Below are 10,515 nucleotides of genomic sequence, written 5' to 3'. Positions count from 1 at the left end.
ATGCTTTTAAAATTTAATTCTTTTATATTTTTGAGAACTTTATACATGAATATTTACATCATCTATCTGTAACCCCTATTCATAAGGGTCAGGAAACATTGCAGAAGAGGAGACAGAAAGATTGTAAGAACCAGAACAAGGTACCTGTCGCCCACGATGTGTTCTATGCATGACAGGGAGAGTGCACCCAGGAATTCTCAACCACCAGACTCCCTAAGCAAGGCTTGCATGATGACATCAGCGGAATGCCAACATGAATGGGGGAACTTTCGTAAGGTCTCATGCCTAAGCACATGTGCATGAGAACTTTTTTTTTTTCATTCACAAAGTCATTCAGTCCTTTTTAAAGATATATTTTTATTTAAAGATATTTTTATTAATTATTTGAGAGTTTCATCCAACATGTTTTGATCATATTCACCCTCAGATTTACCCCTTAATTCCTCCCAGGTCTATCCCCTCCTCCCTACAAATTTGTGTCTCCTTTTTTTCTTTTTAAAGTAATCCATCAGTTTCTGTTGGTGTGGCCCATATTCTCATAGGAGTGGGGCCATCTAGTGGAGCATGGTAGACCTATCAGGAGCCACACCCTTAAAGAAAACCAACTCTTCCTTTCCAGGAAGCCATCAACTATCCATCGGTCCTCAGTTAAAAATGAGGGCCCATGAGCCTCTTCCAATTCCATGTTAAAATGTTGATTGACTTGAGCTTGTGAAGGTCACAGCTGCTGTGAGTTCAAGAGCGCACTGGTTCCATCATGTCCAAAAGTCAATATTTCACTCCAATCCTCCCCAACCTCTGGCTCTTATAATCTTTCCGCCTCCTCTTCCAAGATGGTCCCTGAGTTTTGGGGTGGTAGTATGATGCATATGACCCATTTGTGGCTGAACATTCCACTGACGTGTTGTTTTGGTGTTCTCTGGGACACTTCTGATCAACAACTTCAGGGCATTTTACAGCACTGGACAATTGATTTGGCAACCTTAGGATTCTGGAATGAGCTTATTTCCCTGTGCAGGGTAACTGCAATTAAATTCATTTACATACAAACATATGTGTGTGTGTGTGTGTGTGTGTGTGTGTGTGATGTGTGTATGTGTGTGTGTACAGTGTGTGTGTATATGTATGAAGCTTAGTAAATAAATCCATGATCTCATTCTTATATACCTGCAATAGTTTAAATATGTCCCAAATTTCAGAGTGGATTTAAGTCAGGAGGAGCTAGCCTCTGGTGTGCCTTTACCAGCCGTGCCCTTGCTGTCTGACTTCCAGAACCTTCTGCTTTCTTACCTGTGCTATGTCTAGCTGTGAGTCTTCTCTGCCTCTCACCACTGCTTTCCTGTGCGTCACCACCATACTGGAGAAAAGTGCGGCAGAGCCCTCCTTCGCCGAGTCTATGCTGTTCTGCATGTGAGCTCCACGTTCTTGGAATTTACCTTCACCAGCCTTCCCATAGATGAGGATCTTGTAGTTCAGTGCCTGACAGTTCAGCATCCGAGTTTCTCTTCAATTACCCACCTTTAGACCATCCACTATAGAATCCTCTTCTCTGGTGGCTGAGTCCTTGAACTACAATATGGATATTTACCTTTATTACCAGAGTAACTTCTGTTCACATGACAGACATTTGCTGGCAAGTCCTGCCTGTCCTTTCCCCTCTGTTGTTATTTTATTATTTTACTATTTTTATATTTTTTAACAAATTGCTTCTCTTTTCCTGCCCCTATGACCTCTTTTATTCTTCCTGTCTCCATCTGGTCAGGGTCCACTTAGTCTGAGCTTGTGTTTAATATCTGTTTTAGCCTCTACAAAAGCTTTTCATCACAACCTGCAGAAAAAAATGTAAATAAATATTTTCTATGCACTGAGCAGAGATGTCTTCATTTTATTAATGGAAAATGTCAATCAACTTCTGTCTTAGCTTCACCACTTCAGTACAACAAGCACGAGGAATCCTTCTCCAATTTAATATGCCACAGCCCGCTGTCTGTGCTCAGTGTGGTCTGAGTGGCCACTCCCCAAGGCTGAGACATTTACTGGTAATCACAACAAAACAATGGGTAAACTAGAGATCTTATTTCATTACTAGATTATAGTCACTGATTATGGGTATCTTAAACTACAGAGAAAGAGAATGAGGTGTTAAGATCTCTAGAGGGACGAAGGCAGCTGTGGAACTGATGGACCAAGATGAGCGAATCCTCAAGTGAGGGAAGAGTTGACAGCGCCTCTTACTGCAGGTGGTGGGAGCCAGAGCACTTGGTTGCTCTTCCTAACTTCTCTTTTTCCCATAGTATCCCAAGAAAACGTCAGTGATTCTTTACTCACATTCACAAAGCAAAGTTAGTAAAATATCACCTTGGATTTCAAAGATGTCACAGGCTTGCAATGTTCTTTTACATGTCAGTCTTTATTCTAAGAAAGCAGATAAGGGAATGTTTCTTCCAATTTAATGTGAAAGATTTGTTAAACTAATGATTGTGTTTTTGTTAGTCTCTCTTCTTCCCTCCCCTAGTTCTTATCTCTCACAAATATATCCTACAAGAATTATCATTGCATAATGGAGGCTGGCTTCCTCAAAGAGGAATGTCTCTGGGAAGATAAGGTTACATGTAACTTTTCATTTTTAGTTCATCTATATCATGATATTATTTTATAGTATAAATCAACTGATTTTTGACTCATATATTAACTATCCAATATTTGAACATTTCCTTAAACATTCCAGGTCATACATTACTCACTTGTAAAAGGGAAAGATACCTTCTGCATAATGTACTAATGAGGATTAATGAAAGGATACACCTAAAACTTCATCAGAAACTTACACACAATAGGTAGTGTTTAAATAATACTGAAGTAAAAATCTGAAGCATTTAATTTTGTGCTAAGGTGCTGTGAGAAATCCATTTTTTTGTACAATGTCACTAGATTTGTTTCAACACCAGAAGTCACATATTATTATCCTAATTTCATGCTGATGAATTCCAGAGTTCTAAATTGTACAATGTCACAAATTTGTTCAAAGCCTGAACTCAAACTGTGGGTTATCTAATTTCATATGCTATTCTCCTAAATGTGGCAACATTCTGCTAATTTTTTGAAATTACTATTCTCAGATTTGTTTGTGGGATGCTGCAACAAAGAGAATACAGGACTCCCCAAAGGATGTCACACTTAATTATGCTAAGCAGTTAAAAGAGACCTGCCTTCAGTTCTGTGTTCACTGGTGAGACTTTCAGCTTCCAGTGGATTGTTCAAACTCATGGTCATACAGACAACCATGGTTAGACTCAGTCACAAAACAGGAAGATATGACTTTGTGAAATGGTGTTATAGGGGAGGGGAGAAGGTTGATAGGGTTCATAGGGAGATAAGAGCAGATGGGGTGAGAGAGATTAGAATGCATTACATATGTTTATGGAATTGCTAAAGAAATTTAATTAGTAATTTAAAAAAAAGGCTGGCTTGCAGTACAGCAAAGTAACCACAGGGGGGCAGAAGTTATATTTGCCTTGGTTCCAACAAACCTACAACCCTAAGCAGGCTCTTACTACGCTATATTGTAAACATTTCACTCATATTTATGAATGAGTAGATAGACAAACGATAGATAACAGATAATAAATGGATGAAAGATTGCTAAAGGCAAACATTTTTTTTCAAAATTATCTCTTTAAAATGTTCCTGTTAGATATCTAAAATACCTTACTTTAAAGATTTATTTATGTATTTGCATACAGCATTTATGGATCTGTGTATTAAATTATTTGCTTGTTTTGTATGACTTTTCTACTGTGCAGACGTGGCTCTCCTGGAACTCAGCTATGTAAACCAGGCTGGCCTTAAACTCATAGAGCTCTTCCTGCCTCTGCCTCCTGAGTGGTGGGATTAATAATGTTCCCCACCATGCTCAACTCTAAAGATTTGTTGTTTTCTATGTGCATATATGTGCACCTGTGTGAATGTATAACACAGTGTTAATGTGGCTGCAGAAATCAGAACAGGGTGTCGGACCCCCTGGATCTGGACTTACAGGCAATTGTGAGTCATATAACATGTGTGCTGGGAACAGGTCCTCTGTAAGAGCAGCAAGCTCTCTTATCTACTGAATCACCTCTCCAGCCCATGACTTTACTTCACTGGTATCTATGTAAGATTCTGATGTTAGAACTATTCAATAAAGATGAAAACAATTTCTGACTCGTTATGCTTCACAGAGGGCTGAACTAAAAATTTTAGAGTGTGTTGATAGAGAATGTGCACTAACGTCTTTTTTTCCTACACCTGAGATCCCATCTTCTCAATCCTTAGGTCCCATTTAGAATAAAACAGACCTTGGAAGTTTGAACTTGGTCAACAGAGAAGTGCAGTATCCTCCTAAGCCAGGATCAACTTTTTCAGTCTTCTTGAACCCCGAAGATTAACTTCTTTGATTTAACTTCTTTGAGCCCGGATTTTGGGATCAGACACAGGATATGCTTGGTACTTTTTGCATAAGATCATTGTTTTGCTGGAGATGGAGTTTATGATCAGGCAGGGCACCATTGAGACCACTAGTTCTTTCCATCATTTTGACCTGGGGTCGGCTAAATAGCATCTACAAGCCTCTCACTAGGTTCTCTTTCCCAGTCTCGGCTGTTGGAAAGACCAAGTGCTTGTTGTTAGACAAGTAGGCATAGTTTCTCTTCCTTTCTGGTTATAAAAAATTAATTGCCATCTCCATCTAGTCCCTTTTCCAGTCACCGTTTTGGTACATATAAAAGATGTGTAGTCTATTCTGTGATATCATTCAGTTAGCATCAGGAATTAGTCACTAAAATACTGCAGTGCATTTCCTTGATTTTTATACGACATGTCGTTCAGAGGACTTTATATACATTTTCTTCTCATTATCCACAATCATTCGGTTAGTTTTACAATCGTTCTATTTTTTGGTAGAAAGCACAGGCTGAAAACTGATAGCTATACTTTTCTTGATTTGTAATGTATTTATTTTATTCATCAAATGTAATTTCACAGAGAGTAGCAATTAAATGTTGCTATGAATTTACACAAATACAACTAAGTTGTTAAGGAATTAAGTCTGCTGTCAACTTTAGGAAAAGGAGTAAAGCAGTACACATTTTTCCCTAGAGTAAGTAAGAAAGACAGGGTGAGTCTGAAGAAGAAATCTCTAAATATCTCCTTGACTAATAGGTAAAGGCAAGCATAATGAGGAAGAGAATTGTCTGACTGGTGTGTGGGAAAGATGAGATTTGAGACAGAATTGCACTCAGGGCAATGACCCTGCTGTTACGTTTATATAATGGGGTGGGGGGGATCCAGCGTGAATATGGACCACTCAGTGTTCTTCACAGTTAGAGATGGGAATAGCTACATCTTGAGTTTGCAGGTCGTCTCTAGCTCACTCAGCAGCCAGGTAGAATGAGGTGGCTTTCCCTTCCCCCGGGTGGGCTGAGTCCTTCCAAGTTACAGCGATGGGAGGGAGATCCTGCCAGACCTTTGATAGCGCTATCTGCAGGACCAGGGCCAGGTGACGGGGATCCAGAGTCTTCCCTCCCAGCTGTTGAGGGAGGCTTGCTTACTTATATATTTAAATTGCACATCTATTTTTAAAGAAATAACAGGAAGCCTGGCCAGCTGTAGTGGGGCCATGGAAACTATCTTGAATATTTTTTTTATTCCATCTGAGCCTTCTCTCATAATGAACTCGGTTAGGGGCAGGGACTCCATGCATGTGCATAGGCACTTTGGGTGCTAGCTGAGGAATTCTGTGTTAAATTTAATCATATTATGGAAGTCTCTACCCTTCTCTGACCCTCAGTTTCCCCTTCTGTAAATAAGAAGGCATAGATTATTCTAAATGGTACAAGTGGCAATTTTTTAACAGCTGTTGTATTAATTAAATGTGTGAACCCCCTTAATTCCTATAACAGGAAGGTCACGAAATTTCATACCCTCAACTGGCAAGATGCTCAAAGGTTTTCACATTTAGTGCAATTCTCTTCTTAATCCACTGGGTGCTAGATATATGGGCGATGTTTTCACAGGTAGAAGAAAGAGGGTGCCCCTTGCCTTTCTATCCACATATATCTTAAGGAAAGGACCTGCCCCTCTCCAAAGCCATCTCCAAAAGGTTATTTCAGGGATTCAAACCCTTTGCTTCATAGCAGCGTAGAACAGTAGGCAAGATTCCAGACTCTGTCACCAGGCTGCCTGAGTCTCTGAAGATACAGCACCTCTTGTTAGCTGTGTGACTTAAATACTTCATCTGTTAAATGGGTCTTATAACACAATAATTAAGACTATTGTACATATTGAAAGAATTAACAATACAGAGTTTACAACAGTGCTTTTAATATATGCCAAATGCCCTAGAAATGCAGGTTTGATGCTCCTGAAATTAAATGTAATCTTTCTAACTACAGCTAAAAACTATTTTGCTCTGCATTTTATCACATTTTGTTTTTAATATAGTCATAGTAAAGTTAACATTCAGTAAAGCCTTATTATGTACTAAATATTATAAGTGCTTTCCATAAATGATCCCATTGAATACTTTTCAATTGTCTGAAGAACATCTTATTAATATCCCAATTTCATAGAGTTAAGGAACTTGATTTTATTACCCAGGCATACTCATACACTTACACACATGGAAGCCTACGCTAACAAGTGGTAGAATTTAAATTCCACCCCCAGCAACTCTTCTTTCCTTTTTCAGTGAATATATGTATGTTTACTTTATGGCACTTACTGCAGAAGATGCTGGTATTCAAGGCACACACAGGCTATGTCTATTATTATTATTATCATTATTATTTTATGTGAGGTAGTCCACCATTCTCTCCAGGCAGCGTTCACTTTTATTTATTTTTATTTATTTTTATTTTTGGTCATTTTGAGACAGGGTTTCCCTGTAGCCCCATCTGACCTGGAACTTGCTAAGTAGACCAGGCTGGCCTTTAACTCACAAAGATCCACCTGCCTGTCTCTGCCTCAGGTCTTTTCAAGGAGTGCTGGGATTATAGATGTGCACCACAGCATCCAGCTTTTTGTGTGGGATCTCCGGATCAAACTCAGGTCATCAAGATTATGTGGCAAGTGCTTTTATACCACTGCACCATCTCACCAAATATTTTTAGCCTTTACAATTCTATTGTCCTGAGTTACTATAAAATTGTACTGCAAGCCTGGAGAGGTGCTCAGCAGGTAAGAACTTGCTGTTCTTCCAGAGAACCTGAATTTGGGTCCTCTAAGTTGGACAGTACACAACTTTTCTAACTCCAGATCCATGGGCTCTGACAACACTTCTGACCACAAACATAAATTAAAATTAAAATAGAAAATTAGACTGTATTCTTCTATACCTGCTCTAACACAATTGTCAGGGAAGACTAGACCAAGTAGAGAAGGAGTGCTGGTGATGGATGATTAAGTTCAGTTTACTAGCTGTCTTTGTGAATTTAAAGACTATGATGCTCTGGATCATTGTTTTGTCCAGTACTGGTTAAAGTGTCTGATTTTATGTTTACTGTATGGATGCTCCAATACAAGAAAAGTTATCTCCTAGGAAACTGAGTTATACTATGCAACCTAGGATTGAAGAATTTATATTCATGCAAAATTCTTTTGATATTAAATTGTCTCACAAAGTCAAGGGCTCAGTGGAAAGTCCATGAGCTATTCCTTACCCCCATAACATAAGGGAGATTTCACTCATGGCTTATGAAGCCCCAGACAGGCTGGTCTTGATGAACTCCCACATTCAAAGAGCTAGGAGAAGCTTCATGCCATTGCATTTCATCCCCTACTGGATCATATACAAAGTGGGAAATACAGGCCCAGGAATGGGGGAGCTAGCATCCATCACACTTGAAGGGATAAGTCAGATTATTAAATGAGTTGAATGGAGAAGCAGGACAAGAAGTAGCTCTGAACGAAGTGGAAACTACAATTCTTCCTCCATTTTCAGGGATCCAGCAGGTAAGAATTCAGGGATTTTTGAAGCCTGACCTAAACCCAGAGACCTTCTAGAATTGAAGGGGAAAGAGCCCCAGACGCCACCAGTCAATGTGATTCCCTCCTATAGCAGGTTTCTCACCAGAGATCCTCTTTTCCTTGGCCCATCTTGCCCCTCCACCCAGAAATCATTTCTCCACAGGACAGGGCCTTCTTCATTCAAGTGACAGGAGACCAGTCCTGATTCTTACTTTCTATACTGAGAGACCATGGGTCTAGGTACCCATATTCTTCCTTAGCTTTTTGCCTTTGACCTTGACCATCCCCCATGCTCTTTAACATTGCAGGTCCATGTTGTGAGAATGGTTTCTCTAAGAGCGACTTCACTTGTAAATGGTCCACTCTGAACTCCATCTTAATATCTGGAATCACTAGAAGAGAGTAATAGGATGAATCACATAGGCAAGAATGAATGTGAATAAAACGACAGAAGGCAAGTGAGTGGGGGAGAAAGGGATTAGCAGACACCTCTATAAATAGATTCCATTACTATTTTTGTAACACTGAGCTCCGAAGCATTAGCCTAGGGTCAAATGTCAGTGACAATGCCATCCCCAAGGCAATTCAAGCTACTTTTTGAGGGCTTTCGCTGCCCTGATGAAGAGGATTCAATGGATGGAGCGAAGAAGCACATGAACCTGGATGCAGATGGGAGAGGAAGCAATGGAGAAAAAATTACTGCAAATTTGGGAACACACGTCTCTCACAGTTTGGACTACAGAGAATTTTGACTCAGCAAACCTGAGAGCTACAAAGGGACTTTGAGAACTGGTGTGAAAGATGTGTCTATCAGAGGTGGCCAGAGAGGGCAGGGCTGGGGCAAGGTGCCAGTTATCAAGATCCAGGAGGGTTCCAGGCCTGTTAACTCAGATAGATGGCCAGCTTGGGTTTTCAGCTCTGGGTGGAGTCTGTGAGTCTCTGGAAAAATAGACCTGAACACCAAAGCAACAGGAAGAAGGTTAGGGAGAAAAAGCATGCAGTAGTTCATGATCAATCACATGAGACTCTCATTCTCCCAGCTTGGGAAAAGTCTATTGATTCTTGACTTTAAGCTCATTATTGATAAAATAGGGCCATAATTGTATATGTCCTGTGGGGTTATAATGGGTATCAAGGGAAGCACAAATTTTAGGATCAGTAGTCAACAAGACAGCACAGAAACTGGTCTCCTTCAGAGCAGCAAAGTTGTAGAAAATAGCACAAATCACTCTAAGAATTATAGTGACCATTGTGAAGCTTGATGATTAACTTAGCAATAACCTGGGTATTGTACAAAGGACCCATACCCTGACCTATTAGGACCATCTAACCAGGTGCTTATCTTAAGTCCACAAAGCAAGTTGAATACCTCTGGCAGCCATTTTGCAGACTAAGGACACCTCATTTACTCAGAGCCCAGAAACAGAATTCTAAAGCATGGAAGACTCAGGAATCTGAAAGGGACTCTTGAAGGGCACGGCATAATGAAGAGTCAGAAAACACATGAAGGATACTTGAGAAAGCATATCATCAGACTAGAGGAACATGAAAAGGGATGAGCAACTGAAATATGTCCATATGTCAAGTGCCCTTGTAGGTCTACGGTATTTAAATAATCTCATTCAGCCCTGAAATTCTGTGAGGCATGAGTTATTAAGCACACTGTAATTAGTGCTAACGATAACCACTACCTCCGAGAACTTCCAAGCCAGGATCAAATTTAAATCATTTTTATGAATTATCTTATGCTCCTACCACCACTTGGGAGCGAGTGGCTGCCTTCTTCACTGATGAGGAAGGAGCACAAGAATACCAGTGTCAGCGAGTAAATTTCTAGAGAGAGTGTGGAAAATAAGTAAATAAGTAGCCAATTTGTGAGTACAACCCAGGTGTACTGTGCTCTGCAGCCATCTACACTATGTTGCTTCTTGTTAAGTGTGGGGTATTGAGGATCAAAGAGGTGACAACATCTACCCAAGCTTAGAGAGATCCCAACAGCGAGGCAAGAATGAAAGCCATTCCTGCTCCTGAGGAAGAAGGTCCCTGCAAGAGCAATGCACGAGGGGAACATCTACTGCAGACTCAGGAGGGCAGAGACAGGGATTCCTGCTCCCTGATCCCTACTCCTCACTTCTACTTCATAGAGATTAGAGATCAAGTGACCCTAAATACACTTTGCCATGTTGTACTCCGCTTATGTGAAACTGTAGTCTCAGCGTGATGATTGTAATATCAAAATATTAATCGCCTGAAAAATAAAGATACTGTGTGTCTTACAGCATCAAATATCAGTCAAAATGTCATCCCCAATGTAAAAATAAGTAATTATATGCTTCTCCTTAGTATGAAAATTTGATTTCATATTTAATAAATTGTAAAACTACATCAAGTCAGTCAATATTCCAGCATGAAGTGGGAAGGGCTCATGTGCTCCTACCTATATCGGAAGAGCTATTGACAGTTGATGGCTTCTGGGAGAGGGACAATCAAGTTTCATTAAGGGTGTGGCCC

Source organism: Nannospalax galili, unplaced genomic scaffold, assembly GCF_000622305.1.
Source record: "Nannospalax galili isolate Female #2095 unplaced genomic scaffold, S.galili_v1.0 scaffold635, whole genome shotgun sequence".
NCBI lineage: Eukaryota > Metazoa > Chordata > Mammalia > Rodentia > Spalacidae > Nannospalax > Nannospalax galili.
Note: the sequence above shows the minus strand (reverse complement) of the source record.